This window comes from Pelmatolapia mariae, linkage group LG5, assembly GCF_036321145.2.
Source record: "Pelmatolapia mariae isolate MD_Pm_ZW linkage group LG5, Pm_UMD_F_2, whole genome shotgun sequence".
Classification (NCBI taxonomy): Eukaryota; Metazoa; Chordata; class Actinopteri; order Cichliformes; family Cichlidae; genus Pelmatolapia; species Pelmatolapia mariae.
The window spans coordinates 10,100,204-10,119,800 of NC_086231.1; the positions used below are offsets into that span (position 1 = coordinate 10,100,204).

The 19,597-nt window shown below is 37.1% G+C and overlaps 1 protein-coding gene across 2 annotated transcripts in view; it reads right to left on the minus strand.

The window, feature by feature from the left end:
* igsf21a (immunoglobin superfamily, member 21a) overlaps positions 1–19,597 on the minus strand; it is a 190,752-nt gene that overhangs the window by 48,056 nt on the left and 123,099 nt on the right. The gene's annotated exons all lie outside the window — the stretch shown is intronic.

Below are 19,597 nucleotides of genomic sequence, written 5' to 3' on the forward strand. Positions count from 1 at the left end.
CCAAAACTCCCATTCTTTACTTGGGTTATTTCACACATTTCACACAAATTTAAAAACAGTCTCAATTTAATCTAAAGTTTTTCCTTCAAGACATTTTGGGTTTTGTTTCAAGGACGTCTTTAATAGCCAAAACAATTAGAAATTTAACTGACATTCCAAGAGACATGGCAGTTACTGAATTAAATGGTGCTGAAATACTGAAAGATCAGGCTGAGACAATTACAAAATGAAAGACTTGTTAAGACTCAATTAAAGTGTGGTTTTGGATTTGCAAAGGACAAAAACAGAAGAGACCATAAGTCAAGTTCTGAAATGAGCCATACAGTACTACAAATGCCAGGTTCTTGTAAAACAATGCAGTCTTTGAGATTGCCTGGCAAGGCAAGCCTTCACCAGCTCCAGTAAGGCATGGAGACAGAAAAAAGAGACTACATTTATGTGCAAAAATATTACATTTAAAACTGCTATTTATAAAGAAATGTAAATGTAAACTATTTAAAACTTAACATTAGTATGTACTGAGAAATAAAGGAGGAATGCTAAAGATGAAAGTAGAAATCATGACAAATTTCACAGTGAAGTGAGATTTATTATTTATGATTGAAACAGCATGACCATGCATACCTGTACGCTATTTTTTGTCATGAATCTATAAAGTTTTATGCATCTGGCTTTAGAATGGACCTCATGGCTGGTGAACACTGAATTCAAGGGTCATGAATTTGCAGTTTTATGCCTTCATATTAACTGCACATGTAGCGAGCCACTTCATCACAGCACCCTACTGCCTGAAGCCTTGATTACAGTTTTCCTTGAGTACATCACCAGTTCCCCATGTAGAATGCTATAATTGCTGATGACCAGATTGCTCTGATTCACCCTGGAAATTGCTGTGATTCAGCCTGGAGTTTGGTTTTTATGAATATTTGTATTTGTAAGAGGATGTATTTTCACTAAATGTGTGCATGCAAGTACAGTGATATGTTTACACATATATGTATGCCTATCAGTGACCATCTGTTTAGCATCTAGTTTGCTATTTCAAAAGTTCAAAGAAAAAGGGCTGAAATGGATATTTTAAGAGATACCAGTTGTAAGAAAAAAAAAATCTGTCCCTGTAAAGACACAGCTTTTACAGTACTTTTTAGACAAAAACCCCTTCAAAGATAAAAGCCTTCTACACATGCTTTTTTGTATCACAGAATCAGAAGCCTGTACAAAAACGATGGCAGAACAGCGAGAGGCGGGCACAGTTCTTAAAAATTGTAGTTCTTTATTAAAAATACACCAAAGAGATTTAATGGACATTTCAGGCTCTGAATTTCTGGGATAAAAAACCCCAAACATTTTATGTGTTTAATTCAGAAATGTTTTCAAAATTCTAGAAAGAAAGAAGAAGAAAGTAGAAGACCACTAGTCAGTGTTTTTATTTAAATGGGAAGTGTAAAAAAATCATCATCATCAGTAGTGTTGTCTTTCTTTTTCATTCTACTTAATTAAATATATTAAACTAGTTTCACTTCTGTCAGATAGAGTGCACAATTTTATGTTTTGTATGAACTAAACCAAGCCTTTATATATGGAAACTTTGAAAAAAAAAAAACACCAAAAAAACACATAACAAATACTTATATATATATATTTTTTACAGAAGGTCAGTGTCACATAACAGAGATATTTTAATAAATAAATTCCAGTGGTGGTGAATATCAATAGAGCCAGAAATCAGATAAAATGCTAGATTTCATGCATGGTGGCCTCATGGTGATCTTGGGGTGGGGTGGGGTGTGGGTGGGTTAAGGGGAAGATGGGTAGCTTTGAAAAAGAAATAATGGAGGTATGATTTTTCAGTCAAGCTTATATGAGGAAAAATGCTACCGATACACAAATCCCTATATTTTCTATGACTTCAAAAATAGTGTTTTTGCATGTAAATCCTTAAAAGTAGTTGGATTTAGAAAGTGCTCAGATTCCTGGTCATCTAGTAGGGATTGTGGGGATTTTTGTTCAAACCAAACTGAAGCTTAGGGAGTTCGCAGTGATGTTCTAATCAATGCAACAAGGGTCTGCCTTAATGCCACTATTGCTGTGCTATCTCACTGGAAAAACCTTAGCTCACTTCAACATTTTGTTGACATATGTGCATATGCAGACCCCTCACATTTCTAGAAGTCTATAACACTGAAAAATATGTGTGTTTTGATAATATTTAGATGATTTATTTGCAATTCAACTCAGTGCTGAGGATGCACAACATTTCACAAAGTCAGTGAACTGCGAAATTGATGCACAAGCATCTATATCTCTACTTTCAAGCGAGCAAGAGTACAATATAAGGATTACTGAAACAGGCAAATAGTAGTGTGTACAATACTGAGTTCATTTACAACAGTAAGAGATTAAAATATGACAGACTGTCCCATTAAACTATTATGAGTGGCTTTTTGAATATTACACATGGTCAGCTGCTGTGTAGTAAAGCATTTTGCATTTTCACTTTAATACACATTATTAAGGTTATTGCAGTACAATCTTACAGTTCTATTGGTATTACTAGGTCAGCCGTTAATAATACAGATTTAGAATGAGTGTGGAAAATTAAAAGGAAATGTGGTATATAAATATTTGTTAGCTGCCTCTGCCCCAGTGTTAATGCTCTGCTCATATGAAGACAAACTATTAAAATGGGAAATTCTTCATCTTAGAAAAAAGCTACTATACTGCCCTCCTTAGGTCCAAATCATAAAGCATAATTGACTCACAGCTTCGTTGGGGCTTTTGTTCTAACTTTGCAAACATTAACATGGGATGGCTTTTCCAACTTTAAAGAAAAGAGGTATGGTGGGACAGAAACAGTATTGTTTGGGACCACAACTGAAATTAACTTTCAGTTGCTTTTTACTCAGTTTGCCTAGGCTTAGGCAAAAAATACCTTGGTTAGGAAAAGGACATGGTTTTATATAAACCTTTTAAAAATATTATTTAGTTACATATGGATTCATGGATCCATATTTCACATTTCCAAGGACCAAATGTCTGTCCCCTCTAAAGCTGCTGATGTCAAGATGCATCTATCTATCTATCTGTCTATCTGTCTGTCTGTCTGTCTGTCTGTCTGTCTGTCTTAGTGAGGGAGTTTCCTGAAACCAAGCATTTTCTGCTTTTCATGTAGATGGATATTAGAAAGTAATTTTTAACCCATAACGAGTTGTACAAAACCAGTTAACTGGACATAATCCTTTTAGAAAAATAATTACTTACTGACTTAACAAATCTGGCGTAGTTTGTCCTCATATAAGCAGAGCAGAAACACTGGAGCAGAAGCAACCTCTTGTGTTCAGACAGAAATAGCCAAGCTATAATTGTAAGTCAGGTTGTGAGCCTGTTTCTATTCCACAGCCATTGAGTCACAATAGGATAGAACAAGTGAGAATATGCTCTCGGGCAAAGTCACAGCCAGCAGGAAGAGCCAGCTGAAAGAATCTTCATTATATGGAACAAGGAGTCATTTATGGAGCACTGTTACTCTGTTCAGGGACAATCTGACAAACATATTGACTTTGGCACACATGAGGTTTGAGATATGTCTGCACCTACTTTCCATTATCCCATAATTTGATTTACGTGAGGCTTCAGTTCTGTTGCAAGTTTTCAATCTGGCACCTCGTGAAATGTTGAATATTGTGGATTTGAAGAGTATTTGCTTGTCAAGCTCAGAAAAAAAATATTATCAATACAGTGCAATATGAATTACCCATCTCCTGAAAAGATCATATGCATTACAAATTTTATGTATTCGCATATTACCACCGCTCCCTCAGTGAAATTATAAAAGAATGCCGTATTCTGTACTCTCGCCTGCATTATTCAAGAATTTGCCTGAAATGATTTGGGATTAGCTGAGGTTTAAAATCAACTGCTGCTGTGGGAAATCTGCAACCTATATCTGTCTGCTTGGATTGAATGGCAGTTTTGAGGGGGGTTTTTTTGTTGTTGTTTTTGTTGTTTTTGTTTTTTTAATCAAGTCCAACTCAAAATCTGCTTATTTCTTAGCCAATAACAGCTGCATCTGTCAGTCCTTGATGGCAAAAAACTTTCACAATATCTAACATATTTGTCTTAAAATAATACAAAACAAGTTAGCTTGGTGTATCACTACATAGTTAAATATCAGATTACTTAGTGACAGCATCTAACACCACCAGGAGAAATTAAACTGCAGAACTAAATTAGTTCTACTAGCTGACATGTTTCTTGAGCTTAAAAAAAATTCATACCGAGCATGCAGGCATGAAAAAATGTCACAATTCAGCATTTTCTTTGGTATCCATGGCATCAAGGACTTCATATCTATTCTGTTCATAAGACCAAACCTTGCTTTCAATATATTATCTTCCTCCTTGGACTTGGCGACTCTTTGTTAAACTTCATAGGAATGTGTAGCTATGCAGACATGCAGATGTAAACACGCCTTGTTTTAAGTATTACCTTTAGAATGGGTGGTGCCTTTATATGTGTCACCCTATATTGCTGAACTTTATTCTCCTCAGCCGAACTTCATTAAGTGTTTCTGCATAAGCCATCTAAGACTGCTGAACCTTTGTACAAGCATGAGCAACCCAGATCTTGCAAGATTATCTCCACATAAGCAATTTAGGGTGAGCATCAGCGTGCACCAGTATAATTAGAATAAAATCATTCTCTCAAATCTAATCAATAATTTACTTCTAAATATTGAAACTTTGACCACTAAGAACAGTCACTGAGGTCAGTCTATAGATCTACTGCAGGGCTGACTTGTGTGAATGCATAAATACAAAAAGGATGGATTAAGGAGTGGTTGAATTCTATCTACCAATCCTAAATTGTAAGGTATTTTTAAACTGATGGGACTTGGACATTACTTGAGTTTATTTATTTGTTTATTTTGAGTACCTTTTTAATTGTTCTGTGTCTCACATATATTTCCTTGACTTTTCAAATGACAATTTGCATTCTTACGATCAGTGAGAACCATGCATTTCCAAATAGTTTTTTTCTTTTTAATTAAAAATCACTCTATTTGTTGTCATTTCTTTCTATTAGTAATGCATAAAATTAATTTATTTAGTGTAAATTCAGAAAACTAATGCTTAAAAGACCTTCACATCAAACCAAGGTCCTTATATATTTTTTCATCTCTCCTTTTCTTTAGTGCAGTAATTTCCTTCTTTTATTGAGTCTACAGTCTTTACTGGATTATATTCTTACTCTTTAGCACACTGAATTTTTGAACTACAATAAAGATTTCATATTCTTTACACATGCAGCATGTGCTCATGTTGCTTGTGTCATTGAGTCATGTGGTAAATGTTGTGCATTCAGGACATGAAATAAAAATCTTGAATTTGTTTGAATTAACTGAGGTGGTTCCTTGTCTTCGCCTTGTGTCCATATTTACAAACTTATCATTTCTGGCGATTACCTAGTGTGGTGTGACAATGACAACGACCATTTCCCCCTGCATGAAAAAAGGTTCTTGTACCCAAACACACTGTGGCAGCATACTACAGAGAAAAAGGAATTATTTAGCATGTGTAAAGAACACTTCCACAACCAATATACCCTTTTTCTAACAAACCACAAGAAAGCTGCCCCTGTGATTCAAAACTAGTATACTAAACACACTATGCTGCCTTATATACAGAATACCTAAGTCTACATTTTTTTTTTATTTTACAGATGATATACACTACCTCGACATTTCCTTAGTTAAACCTGCTTACCTGCTCATTAATACAAATATTTAACCACACTATCAAATGTCAGCAGTTCAGTGCATTTAAACATATAGTCATGGTCAAGACGACCTGCTGAAGTTCAAACCGAGCATCAAAATGGGGAAGAAAGGCAATTTAAATGACTTAGAACATGGCATGATGCCAGATGGCCTGGCCTGAGTATTTCAGAAAATGCTGATCTAGTGGGATTTTCCTGCATAGCCATCTCTAGGATTTACAAAGAATGGTCCCAAAAAGAGAAAATATCCAGTGAACAGCAGTTCTTTGGGCAAAAATGCCTTGCTGATGCCAAAGGTCAGAGGAGAATGCTTAGACTGCTTTGAGCTAATAGGAAAGCAACAACAACTCAAATAACCCCTTCTTACAATCTAGATATGGAGAATAGCAACTCTGAGTACACAACACATCAAACTTAGAAGCAGATGAGTTCCACAGCAGCAGATGACCACCTTGGGTGCCAAAGAATACAACTTGCATGGGTAAACCAACATCGGAGAAAACTGGAAAAAGGTTGCGTGGTCTAATAAGTCTTGACTTCTGCTGTAACATTCAGATAGCAGGGTCAGAATTGGATGTAAAAGGCATGAAAGCATGCATCAATTCTACTTTGTATCAACAGTTCAGGCTGAGGTTCGTGGCTCAATACCAACTGAGCATTGTTTAACGGGTGCTCCCGTCGGTTTTGAGTCAAACTTTTAGATTACATTACTGCAACTCTTGAACCATTGGTGCAATTGACAAAAAATTTAACGGTTCCTGAAAGCATCAACTTGCTTTTTCAGTGATAGTAGGGCCATTACGGTATTCCCAGGCAGGGCGCCACATCCAAATGTTGACAAATAACACAGAAAACAGCTAGCTGAGTATTGCTGCTGACCCTGTCCATCGCTTTATAAAAACAATGTATTCATCTTCTGTTTCCAGCCATGTCTCAAATTATGTCCATCTGGTTTCTTAAACATAGCAAGGAGTTTATTCTGCAGCGTCTATATAATGCTATCAAGTCAATATGGACCAACATCTCTGAGGAATTTTCCCAGCACCATTTTACACTTTAGTAACTTTAAAAAGTATGAAACACACAAATTTTATTCATTGTTGTGGGATTTCAGTCAGTTGACTTGCAACATGAGGATATATTATTCATCCCTATATGAAATGCTCTAGCGGATAGTTTTTACTATAAAAACCCAAGAATTTGTGCAAAAGCTCCCCATGGTACAATTACTGGTACTGAAATGATAAGCACAGAAGACGACAGAGAGCAGAGTTAACTACTAGAATGTGGTGCCAATTAGTGGTTAATTCCTAAAAAAAAAAACCAGAATCATCAAAGAGGTATTTGGCTCTTTCAAAGCTGTCACATTGCATATGCTTTTATTTGTATTTCTATATTTATCAACACAAGTTCTGCTTTGAAATATGGAAGTTCCTCAATTAAACCATGTTTGGAATCAGAAAATAACCCAACAATACCTCAAAAAAGTCATATTGTCATTTATGTATAGTAAACCCCTGTGGTTCCAGGATAATAATATATACAGAGGTCTAGGTCAACCTTCAAACTAAAGGGCCATGTTTAGCTAAACAATCAAACAGAGAACGATTTTAATTGATTTACAAAAGCCTGGGGTGACAGAGATTCATCCAGCTGCTAATTATCTTCCTCCTAAAGCTAACTTGCTAACTTTTCACAAGCCATTCTGGCTTATTTATGTGTTTTTTTATATATACATTTCTCAAAAGATGGTGACTGTATCCTTTTATTCTGACTATGACTAATTCAGATCAGACATTTCGAAAATTAATGTAGGTTTTCCTCTTCCAATCCCTAAATTGATGGATTTCATGCATAATAAGGGTCCCAGTATAAAATGAGTTTCCCTATTAAATTTTCCATTTACCTTCCCCAGCTCTGATTCCTATTCAAGTTTAGAAAAATTGGTATACTCAAAAGAAATCAATTCGATCCATGCCCAGAGGCTGCTTTCAGGGGCGCCTAAACCTGCAGTTCTTCTTTCCCCACAAATTTATCGCCTGTCCCACAGTCCTTTGTGCAGCAGTAAAGACGAGTGTCAAATCTCAAAGTGCTGAGACCACAGGGAAAGACACATGGCACCATTTTTGGAAGGATGTGCCACATTCCACCATTCAAGTATGAAACTGGAAAGATTAACTAAACTAAACAACATTCAGAGACCTCACGTGTGTTTATAGCTTATACCTAACACAAAAATATTGTTTAGTAATATTTAAATAAAATTAAAACTATTTACATAACAATATAAAAACTGTAGAATCTCTCAGAACACAAAGAGGCAAAACCACATAGGCTATTTAAGTCCACGTCAAGGCAGAAAAGTGTAATTGTAAGGAATAAGGGATTCATTCATTAAAAAAGACAGCAAACATCAGACTGTGCTGAACAAAAAGTCCTTCCAGCACTATATTAATAATCATCTGCTTTTTAGTGACAAATGTAAGGAAAACCTAACAGTGTGTCTGTGAAGGTTCTCAGTCATCCAGGGCATCGTAGTCAAAGGAGTTGCAAAGAAAAGCGTCTGGACTTCTTTAAGTTGCTTGAAGACGTTTCACCTCTCATCCGAGAAGCTTCTTCAGTTCTAAGGTCAAATGGCCGAGAGTCCCAGATTTAAACCAAGTGGGAGTATCCCCCCAAAGAGGGACAAAGGACCCCCTGGTGATCCTCTAATCACATGAGCCAAGGTGTGAAAGTGGGTGTGGGACCTAAAGGGTCTTTTGTCCCTCTTTGGGGGGATACTCCCACTTGGTTTAAATCTGGGACTCTCGGCCATTTGACCTTAGAACTGAAGAAGCTTCTCGGATGAGAGGTGAAACGTCTTCAAGCAACTTAAAGAAGTCCAGACGCTTTTCTTTGCAACTCCTTTGAAAACCTAACAGTGTTTCTGTAAAATCTTGGCGTCTATATGTGTATAGAACAGCTTCCTTGGCATGTAAGTTTCTGGAACACCATTCTTCCTCAGGATATTTCTTTATTTGGTGTTTTCATAAAGTATTGGGTAGTGTTCTCTAATGTTTGACCAAAATTTCCCATAGCTTTCAAGCTGGGTCAAGTGACTGGTGACTATGACGGCCAAAACATATGATTGGCATAATTTTCATACTTGTCAAACCATTCAGTGACCCCCTCAGGGGCCTGTTGAAAGTGCTATTCTGGAAGACACCAGGTGAGCACTTAAAACAAGTTTGTATTTATTTAAAATCACGCTTTTCTCCTTAGAGATAAGCAGACCCAAACAATCTAGCATCATGCCTCTCACAGCATAACAGAGCAGCTGGATACCCTTATTGTATGTGTCACAGCGTGAGGATGAGAAAGTGTGGACCCAAATGCAGATGACGGAGATGGAAGAGAATATTAAGAAAAAAAGCCTTTATTTAGGGCTGCACAAAACTGCAAACATAAGGCAAGGGAAGACCGAGATAAACTAACAAAACTAAACTGGGAAAAGCTAAACACCAAAACAGTAGATACATAGAGACAAACACAAAAACCTGAATCTCGAAACCCGAGAGCTGGAAAACCTGAAACTTGGAAACTCGAGGGGAGATAAGCAGATGGACCAACAGGGGAGAAGAGAAGACTAAATACAAAGGATAACAAGGAGATGTGAAACAGAAGGAAAACACAGCTGGGACTAATCAGAGACACATAACAGGGAAGGAACACTGAACACAATAAAAACAATATGAGGGACTATAAAAATACAACGGGAAACATGAGAAACAAGTTGAGACACAGACTCGACTCTGGGATGAACAGATATGAGAACATAACTGACTTGACGTGACACATGAAAGACAGAGGAGGCACAGTAACAAAAACTAGGACTAGAACCAACAAATATAACCAGAAACTAATTGAAAGAATATTCAAAAACCTGGAAACACAAAAACACTGGGTCCCCAAACCCATGACCATGACAGTATGATTCAACGAATGGGTTTCTTTCATTTTTTTCTCTTTTCTATATTAAAACAGGTATTGAGTTCAAATTTCTCACCACAGTGTGTATTAAAATTATCCTCTAACAGCATGAACACAGCCTACGGTTCACTATTATCCATCTCATCAATATGTTCTAAAAAATGTAAGATGTAATGGAAAGAAAACATGTCTTTTATGTCTTTCAAGGCCTTCTTATTCTGAGCTCACTGATTTTCTGGTTTTTGGATTGAAATATTTTAGTTGAGTTGAATTCTTACAAAAAATTCCTGACAAAATGAAGAGAACTTTTAGAAAACCAAATAGGCACGGTTACAGATAAGTGACCTGTTTATTTCCTTTCATTTTTAGTTATTTTATTTTATTTCATTTATTATCTTCATATTAGGGCTAAAAATGAATCAAATTTCACACTTAAATAACAAACTACCGAGCTCAGTCTTTTTAGTTGTTCTTTTTTCTAAGTCAGCTGTCTCTTGGAAAATAAATCAAAATCACCATCATTTCTCAAAATGAATAAATTAATAATTACAAGGAAAAGAATAACAATGATAAGTTTTGGCAAACTTGGGAAATAAATAATTAAACACTGTGAAGTCAAAAACTATTTTAGGCAGATAAGTCCACAGAAAAGGAGAATTATCAAGCAAGGTGATATTGGGGTAAAAGGTAGCGCAACAAAGAGGACTTTTTTTATCCTTTGGTAAAATCAGTAGTTTGTCTCTGGGGAGGCGAAGCTGTTTCTCCTCTGTCGCCTACTCTGTCATCCATGCTCAAAAGATGGGACCTTGGTGGGGAGCAGAGCGCAGCAAGTGATGAAGACATCCTTAGTGAGAGGGAGTGAAGGGAATGAGGGAGACGCACCACAAGGAATGAAGCTTACACTTCACAGCATTCAGAGAACCACAAGGAGACACTGGGGAGGCACCGTGTTCAGTATCAGGCATACATGTCCTAGGATAAAGGTAGGAGTGCTACCCAAGAAAACAAGAAAGGGCTTCATCATGAAAGACTTCACAAGGTTATTCTGAAGTGATGGTTTAAAGACTTTTGGAGCCATTTGAAGATGTATACTTCTGCATTATGGTGTGGTGCTTTGAAAAAAAATGCTGATTTGCTGAAAGCTTCCTCTTGTCAAAAACACTGTCTCAATGCAACTGACAAGTCTACAACCTTGACTTGACCATTATTTTATACAACTCACTTACTTTAAGTGATGTTTCACTCTCCAAAAGAATTAGCAGAAAGTTTAGTGTTATAGTGTTAATATGCGGCACAGTAGAACAATCTTTGCATGATGTCCTCCACAGCTGCTCTGCCATGGCTCGGATTATATATCGGGAGAGGTGCATGCAGAAATGATTAATGCTTTACAGGCAGAAGACGCTGTGCCTTCTGGGGTTTAATAAACATCCCTTGATGTCACATGGAGGAAAATGGTATTTGTTTACTGCAAAATGTACTCGACACAGCCCAAGTTTTGGCTCTTTAACAGTGCTACCCTACATTCATGCAGGGTCTACTCAGGACAGGCTAAATTCAAAATGAGAAGCAAAACTTTTGCCTGAAAGGTCTCATGCTATTAAGTGTGTACAAGGGAGATGAAAATAGATACCCTAAAATAATGCAGTTGAAAAAAAAACACTTTTGTGTTTTAGCACTACTTAATATAGGGCACATAGGACTGAAGCGCAGCACAGAAATGCTTTGGCTGGATAATAATGCTATTATACTTTCCTCAATATTTTTTCCCTTTCCTAGACACTCTGCCTGTCTTTGCCGATGATCTGCAAACTGAACCTAGTGCACTGCACTCAACTAAAACTAAGCTAGCAGTTAATGATGGATGGAATGAGGCAAAAGATTAAAAAACTGAGTGCTTCCAAAAAGATAACTGAATCCTGGAATCCTTTCTTGTGATAACATCTTTTACTGTTAAAATTTGTAACCACATCAAGCATATGACTTTGTATTTGAGAAAATAATTACAGTATAAAATGGGAAAATATTATCATATTTATCCATCCATGTCTTTAGCAGAGCTTAGTGTTTGAAATATTATAGCACTTCCTATGATGTAAGTTTTTAGATACTTTTTGCCCATCAGATCTCAAAGGATTCTTTACTGCTACCTCTACTTTTGCTGCTTTATAGTTTTATGCATACAAAGGCAAAAGAAAATTAATCAGTGCACATAACTGGCTTACATCAGCTCTTTTTACACATAAACTCCTTAAAATGTTGGAGAAGTGTGTTGGTATATTGTACGAAGTTGCCCTTTTTAACTGCACATAGCGGGAAATAACCTGCTTCAGACTTGTTTGCAATTCTGTTCATGTTTAGTAAAGCAGAGGGAGTTGCCTGCATAGAGTGCAGTTCCCACTCCCTGAGTGAGAATTTACTAGACTATTACTGCACATGGATTAAAGAATGTTTAATGTTAGAACCAAATGCAACAAACATTTGTATTCTCCACGTTTATACAAGTTTCTTCTAAGTGCATCTGTGAAAAGAGCTAGACGGTGTGTCATGATAGCTCATGCAGACTATGTCAGGCCAAATATTGCATCCTAAAGTCTTTTAGTGGACAGAATATAAGCAGATGATATGACGCAAGCATCAGATGCTTGTTTTTTGTTTGCTGTGTGAAATCTCTTGGTATGAAAACAGGCTTACTCATGAGGCTTCATCCTTGGCATGCGTTGGCCGCCCTGCTGATGAGTGCCTGGTGAATGTCAACTGAATGAGGCACTGAATGAGCTAGAGGGTAAAAATGGCTTGTCGTTAATGTGGCCTCAAATGAGATACAGTATGGCTCCAAATGTGATTTCAAGATTATGCCGCAACCCAGTTGAAGCTAATTAGTAGCAAGATTGGAGCAAAATATTTCACTGTTTTACCAATGAAGGTTAAAAACCCTGCTTCTCTGTTAATAAAAGATTTCATGTTTGAGTGCGTTTTGAAAAAAGCAAAAACGCGTAAAGGGGATATTTTCTGACAAAACTGAATACGGAAGGGAGCCCCTCCCCCCCAAAAAAACAAAAAAAAAACAACAATTCAGAGAGAAATTCCTTTACTTTGAATTAGTGATACACAGACTGTCAGTTCAATGTTGGGTAAAAGAATCATTGAGGAAGCCCATGGGTTGTTTACTTTTGCCTCATTTATTACCACAGGGTTTGCACAAAGGCAGACATTTAATAATTCAACTGAATTCATTTAATTCTTCTTTTTTTTTTTTTTTTTTACTACAGTGGGCTCCAAGCCATTATATTATACTGGCTCTATAAGCTGCTCAAGTTCGAGAAGCGGAAAAAACACTTCTCAAAGGGTAGTCTAATGCGTCTTTTTATCTTGTCAGTCAGCAAAACTTTGAAAGAAGTAAATTTCAAGTGGAAGTACGTTTCATAGATTTATCTTTTCCACATGTCCTCAGATCAGAAATATCATCCTAGCAACCTATTAAGCAGAGCATTTTAATATTTAACATTGTGGTGAGCATTGTGAAATAGTCCATTTAAATCAAATTTTGATCTTTTCTTACACCAAACCAAGTGACATTGCTGCTTAAGTCTAATCAAACAGCAGTTTAAAAGGAAACTAAAATTACAGTCTGTTTATCCTCACATATTGTCATGTTTTCTTCTCCTCACCCCCAACCAATGGCTGCCCCTCCCTGTCCCTGGTTCTGCTGGGGGTTTCTTCCTGTTAAAAGGGAGTTTTTCCTGCCCACTGCCTCCAGAGCGCTTGCTCATAGGGGATCTGATTGTTGAGCTTTTCTATGTTTTCTCTATATTATTAACCCTTGTATGGTGTTCGGGTCTGTGAGACCCGTTTTCAGTTTTTTTCAAAAGAAAAATTAAACAATTAATTATTTTTTCAACCTGAAATTCATTGGCTTTAGCTTATTTTCTGTGAAGAACATAAATCCGAACAAATTTTCAATGACCTCATACTGTACCTCCCCCCACACATTTACATTACATACAAGGTGTTCGGGTCCACCAGACCCAGGTCTAATAAAAGTGTTGAAAGTGTAGGTCCTGTGTTCCCATACTCTGTCTTCCTCCTTTCTGGTGCTGCTGATAGTGTTTTCTTCCCCTCCTGCTCCCACACAAAGTTGCAACATTGTTGAAAATTCAACTATCAACACCATCTGCTCTTACATTCCCGCACATTTTACCCTCTTTCTTGAGGGATCCAAATTTTATTTTCTCATACCCTGTCCCACCTGCAAATTAGGGGCATAATACTATAAATAAGTCTTTGCCAGTGTGGTTCTTTATCACAACTGATCAAGATGGCAAAAGATTATCTGCTGCGAGGGCCATCCAATTGATTTTGGAAGAGAGAGGAGCTTCGGATGATGATGTTGACAAAGTGGTTTCAGAATATTTCACATTTCTGAAAATTCAGAGTCTGACAGTGAAGAGGATGAGGTTGAGCACCATTTAGTAACAAAACGAAGACGAGTACCCCATCAGCAGCCAGCTCCAGGACCAGAACAAGTCCACCAGACAGCAAGTGAAGAAATATGGATGTCAATAAATGGTGAAATTAAATGGTCTTCTAGCCCAAGAAATGAGCCACCCTGCAGAGCTGCTACTGTGATAAGCCAGGGCCAACACGGCTGACAGTTACTCATGTGCAGGACATCAAGTCTTCATTTGAGCTTTTCATCCCAGATTCCATCCAGAAATTTATTCTGGATTGCAGTAATCTAGATGGAAGGTGTGTTTTTGGAGAGAGGTGGAAGGAGATGGACCAAATTGATCTAAGAACCCCAAAGGCCTACTTTGGGGTTCTTATCCTTGCAGGAGTTTTCAGGTCCAAAGGGGAATCCACAGAATCCCTGTGGGATGCAGAAACCGGCAAGAACCTTTCCGTGCATCAATGTCTCTGGAAAACTTCCACAAAATTTCCAGGATTATCCATTTTGATGACCGAGACGACAGACCAGCTCGACGGCAGAGAGACAAGCTAGCCATCAGGACAGTGTGGGATAAGTGGGTGCACCACCTCCCCCTGTTTTACAACCCTGGGCACTATTGTCACCATTTATGAGCAGCTGATCCCATTTAGTTGTAAAACATATTGCTTCACGTGTAAATGTGTTGTGTCTTTTCACTCACTCCACTTGATTATAACTGATTTAATTTTTTTATAACATTTTATAAAAAAAAAACGAGAAGCACATTAATTCATAAATGTGATCTAACAAAGGTAAAGGGAAAGAATTAACCATGTTTGCTGTTCATATGGCTTGTAATTGGGATGAAGTAAACATCTGTTGAGTAATTTAACATAAAATTGTTTGATAGTGTTAATTTGGAAAGCCAAAACTCTAACGGGTCCACCAGACCCATGAACACTGGCTGAGTAACAAAAATACGAACACCACACAAGGGTTAAAAGGTCTTTATCTTACAATATAAAGGACTCTGAGGTAACTGTTTTTGTGATTTGGTGCTACATAAATAAAACTGAATTGAATTTGCTGTTTGTCAAAGCTGCTGGCATGTCACTGACATGGACAGGGTGTTGTTTAACATCAATGTTGTGATACAAAGTCTTTTATGGAAGTTAGTGAGACAGGACTCACTCCAAACCCATCACATACAAATGCCTATAAAGGACCTATAGCCAATATGCTGAGACTTACTGGATAAGGACAAATCAATGTCCAGGCTTAATACAGTAAAGGGGATTATTTTAACCAAGACCATATTCATTCTTAAACTTAAACAAGTAATGTTTAGTTACCAAACCCAATCAGCTAGTTTTTGATGCCTGAAAAAAGTAGCAGCATAAAGTAGCATTAACCTAACCACCAAGTGAAAGCAAAAAGAGAGAAAACTCCAACATTAATCTATGTTAGAAAACAAAATATGAACCTTGATTCTGGCTGTGCTGCAAACCCTCGTACTTCATTATTTATACTTTGCAGCTCTTTACAAGAGGACCATTATTGCTTGGCATCAAGGACTAAGTGTCAAGACACCAATGCCAAAGGACATCTTGTGTGTATCTCTGCAGCACCATTATTGCAAAAGAACAATTTTTGACACAAAGTGACAGAAAAAATGGTGGAAAATTTATTTTCATTGACAAAAATCTTTAGATTGAAAACTCTAATTCGAAAAATTCCTGAAAAATATGAATATAATGTTGACATAATATGTAGCTAAAAAGGCAAAGTAGGTCATATTGTGTTTTGCATATAACACTTTTGTATGGAATCAGTTGAATATGTTCTGGTGTTGACACCACTCTGTAGAACATTAAGTGTGATGAGCAGGAACGTGACACAGAGGATAAATGAGAGAGTAGTGGAGAATCATATCAAGGACTCTCAAACAATCCCCTATGATGACCTGAGGCGTGCTAAAAGACGACATAGCAAACACTTCAGAGTGCAAGTGATAAGTCTGACAAAATTGGCATTCTTTCTGAGGGAGGAGAATTAGGACACTGTCACTCTGTGTCGATTCTGGCCAAGATGTTTGCCTCATTTTCCCAACACGTCCAGGACACAGAGGAAACAATTGCTCACTAACAATCCATCAAACCCTGCCACCCAAACAAGCCTCTCCAAGCATAAACACACAAACTGGCATGCAAGCATTCACACACAGCCACTAAACTCTTCTTACTCGTCCACTGAACTGCTGTGTCTGCAGGCATTGCTGTCTAAGGGCTTGGCTTGTGCACCATTAATCCCACCCATGAATTTATAAATGAGCACCTAAATATACACAATGTTTAATTAAAGTTAGATGTCTATTACTGAAGCGAATCCCAGTTATATGGGAAGAGAAGGTAATCAGTCCCTCTACACCTTCATCCCTGTATCCACGGATTACAAATACCATTCCTGCTGTCTCATGAAGGGTATCTTATTCATCCTAAATATTAATAGAAAAGACTTCTAAAATTACATGGCATGATGTTGTGGAGAAGTCACACATTACCAAACCATTGTCTCAAACACACAGCGCCACAAAAAGCTAATTGCTTTGAAAAACATGCACAGATCAACTAGGAGCGAGCTTTCCAAGGTCAGGGTGTGTTATTATGAGACAAATACCCTTTCCCCATAATCTTTGGAATGTCGCATAGAAATCGCTTTGGGTAATAACAAATAATGACCGGATTTTTACCATTGGGAAAGAGATATTGATTTTTTTCACCCACCAAAGCCTTAAATTATGACCTTAGCTTTACAGCAATGGATATGTCACTGCTTTGAGAATGAAACATCAATTTTTCTGCCTGGAAACAAGTCTGTCCTGTGAAGTTTTAAAATCACACTATAATGAATTCATTACATGTGAATAACATGTTATAATTTATGCACCAAAATGTCTCACATTCTGGCTTTCGTCGTTGCTTTATACAAATCTACCAGACAAATTATTCTACATAGAACGGGACATGACAAAGGTATAAAACATTAAAGAGAAAATGCCTTATTGTTTTGACTGGTGGTTCAAAATGTGTACAGTGGTCCCTCGCTATAAAGCGGTTCACCTTTCGCGGCTTCGCTGTTTCGCGGATTGTTTTTGTGCAATTTTGCATTTATTTATTTTTAACAGCGCATTGTGTTCTGCGTCCTGATTGGCTGTGGACCATTGTCAGTCAATCTCGTGCTGTGTCTCCTGTACAGTACAGAATGTGTCCAGCTTGCGAAATTTACATAAATCTTTGATCGCTAGCAGTGTGACTCTGAAGTGCTGTACTGTATGTTTGTAAGTTTTCTCCCCAACACAACACAACAATGTCGACAAAACGTTTTGCACCGTCAAAAGCATCTGCGGGTGCCTTTGGTTTCATTCTATAATACTGGACTTATTTTTCTACGAAGGTTTGAACTTTGAGAGTGTTTAAACAAGAGAGAAAAGTGTGAAAATGTTCATGCCTGTCTGAGAAAAGTGTATAAAGTGTGTAGTGAGGGGGTTATTTTTAGAACGTAACTCCTGCAATAAACGAGGGACCATTGTATTTTAACTATGAAGGCATCAGTGGTACTTGCATTTGAATAAATTCAGTGCTGTTCACCTGTTACAGGGCCAGAGTTATATGCAACAGTACTATCATTTTTGTCATTTGAAGCTGAAACTGGTGTTACTTATTGCAATCATTGACCTTTGCGGCCTAGCTATCACTTCTTACAAAAGAGACTGTAAGTTCCACTTACTTCCTTTACATTTTGTTGAATGTATACATAAAGCAGCGTAATGTGGATTCTATCCATTCATCTATTCTCTTAACTGCTTTTCCAGTTCTGGGTTACGGGGTGCTGGAGCCTATGCTTGCTGTCATGGGATGAGAGGCAGTGTACACCTAGACTGATTAAAACCCAAATCAACTGATCAGAGTTTCCTAAAAACTCGAATCAGTCAAAATAACTGCAACTGGTACAACTCTAACTGTAATACATGACTGCTTACAGTTTGAGTCAATTTGGTCTTTAACACTATGGCCAATATCTACTGGAAGCAATATCCCTCACAGCATAGGAGTGCAGGAAAAAAGACTTCTCAAACTTGCAAGAAATTGAAGGACAGCAGTGTGAGTATCAAGAGTTCAGGGTTTAGCCTTTTAAAACTCAATGATTGAATTCTTGGCAGCGGATGCATTAAAATGATAATTCTTATTTATGAAGCCCTTTTAAAAATTAAAATACTCACCATGTACCGCTTCCTATTAATTGACTTTTTTCTTTCTCATTTTCTTTCTTTTGCCTCTCTACTTTTTTCTTTACTTCCCATTGAACTTGACACACTAATAGGTTATGAATAATTCTGTTTCAGTTTAGACGGCAATTAGCCACAATGCCAGGGGCCATTCTTCTTCCTTTCTAGTGGAGTGGTGATTTAAGACCCAGCTGAGTAAGGGGGCTCCAGCCATCCGACAACCACATCATTTTCTTTTTTCAATCCAAGAGTGAAACACAAAACAGTTAACTGAGCAAATCCTCTCTCATTGATAAAGTCTTTCTCTTAAGTAAATGTGGAATGTGGGGGAGGGCTCTACACAGAATTATCCGATCGCTTATCAAAAAGGAAATAAAAGGGTCACAGGCTTAGTTTAAATATATATGTTAAAAGAACTAAAATGAAAAAAAAAAAAAAACATCACCAGTTCCTGGGGGCAAAAGAAAAAAAATCTTAATACTGGTGTAAGGTTGTCAAATGGTGTCCCTCTCTGGTGTTCCACTGAAAAAATTTACAATTGCTAATTAGCCACAGGACCACATGGAGAACAGCATGTCTTTGCTCTGGAATTGATACATCAGAGGCAAGCAAAGCAGCTGTTGTAAGAGGGACTTAAATACAATAATTACAGCACAGGCTGAGCAATAGGCTACAGGCACAAAACCTCCTCTAGTGATTGAATAAAATATCACCGCAACTAAACAATAGCAATAGGGATTGAAACAAAGAGGAAACAATATAAAAAGGTAAATGGAAGAAAGCAAATATTCATGTGAATTAATTTAATATGTTTGATAAAAATAAATATAAAAAATCAAAGATCAATCAAATCAAAATAGGTGCTTTATTGAAAATTTGTAAGACTTCTGAACAGTTGCTTTTATAGTAGAAAGATGTCTTCCTATCAACTTGAATTGTTAGTTGGATCAATTTTACGATCCTTGCTAACACACCCTCAGGAACCAAATTTCTTTTAACTTCATATTTGAAGAAAGCAATAAACGTCTGATGACAGAAATTCAAGATAAAGATCATTAATGAAATTTAATTAATTCCTCCATAGCCCAAGGACCTATCCCTCCACAAGAATACAGGGAACATGTTTAACTATTCTT